Genomic DNA, 1,295 nt, shown 5'->3' on the forward strand with positions numbered 1-1,295 from the left:
AAATTGTGGAAGTTCACCTTTTCAAGATTATTAATCAATTCATATAATATTTAGACCTTAGAACGTGTACAACAAAAGTAAAAGTAACAAATCACTTTTTAATTATTTCTAAATGGTTAATCAATCACGTCAATAAATCATATGTTGAATTACTACAATTTGTAATATGAAAGCAATAAAGAACACCAAATTAATCATGGAGAAAACCCTTCGCAAAGAATCAAAAACTCCAAGCACTTTGCCAAGCAATAATCCACTATAAATGAAACAACTTACAGTATGGTTCAAACCCGACTAATCCTTAGTCTCCCCGGCCTTATTTTCCTGTAGTCATCTTTAATCCTACTGGACAGTGTGCTCCTCACACTAGATCCCTGCTCTTGGAATATCACCTTAGCCCTGCTCCTCACACCAGCTCTTAACCCCTAATAGTTACCTTAGCTCTCCTAGATTGCATGTCTTTGCACCAGCTCCCAATCCTTGGTATTGGTTATCTCCGATGGATTAAATAGTTTGGTGTTTGATCAAATGACTTCTGTGTTTTGATCTTGTGGTTTTATATGAAACAATATGACTTGATCAACAAAATATGTTTTGGAAGAATTTTTGGATCAAATAATATGTGGTGGTTGAATCTTGGAATCATTGAATGTTTTGGATCATCAAAGAATTTATCTCTACGGAATAAATCCGATTCAACACATTTTGGGACATATGGTTATATATTTATACTAGAGGTGTTTTGGATTGATTAGGAGTGAAAAATCCTGTTAAAACAAACTGGGAGTTATTGGAATCGAACCATTGCTTGAGCGCCAAGTGGGCGGCCAGTGAGCACCGTCTTAACAGTCGTCGGTATTTTTATCATAAGTTTCTTTCCCGATGTCTGATTGAGATGATTCAAAATGCGTTGGAAAGTAACTCAAAAGGATACAATTCTTCTAGAATGGAATTCTCAAATTCGAATATTTTCTATGTAAATTTGTTGCAAGTTATGAATGAGAATTTGAAACATAACTTCTACGAATTTTTGACACTCTTTAAACTTCAAATTGTATTCCATTAATCATTTGTAATCTTCTTGAACATCTTGAACTCCTTCAATACCTATACTATCAACCCCCAATTATTTAACTTTAATTACAACTCAAATAACCTAAATTTTGGTTACAGATAAAACAAATTATAAATAGGAGAGCTAACAAAGTGTCTTCAATTTCTTGCTAGCTTGATCTTCTCTCTCAAGATTGTGATTAGGCCTCTTGTTCTTGATGAATTTTGTGATATGAATGTGT

This window comes from Olea europaea, chromosome 16, assembly GCF_002742605.1.
Source record: "Olea europaea var. sylvestris chromosome 16, O_europaea_v1, whole genome shotgun sequence".
Lineage (NCBI taxonomy): Eukaryota > Viridiplantae > Streptophyta > Magnoliopsida > Lamiales > Oleaceae > Olea > Olea europaea.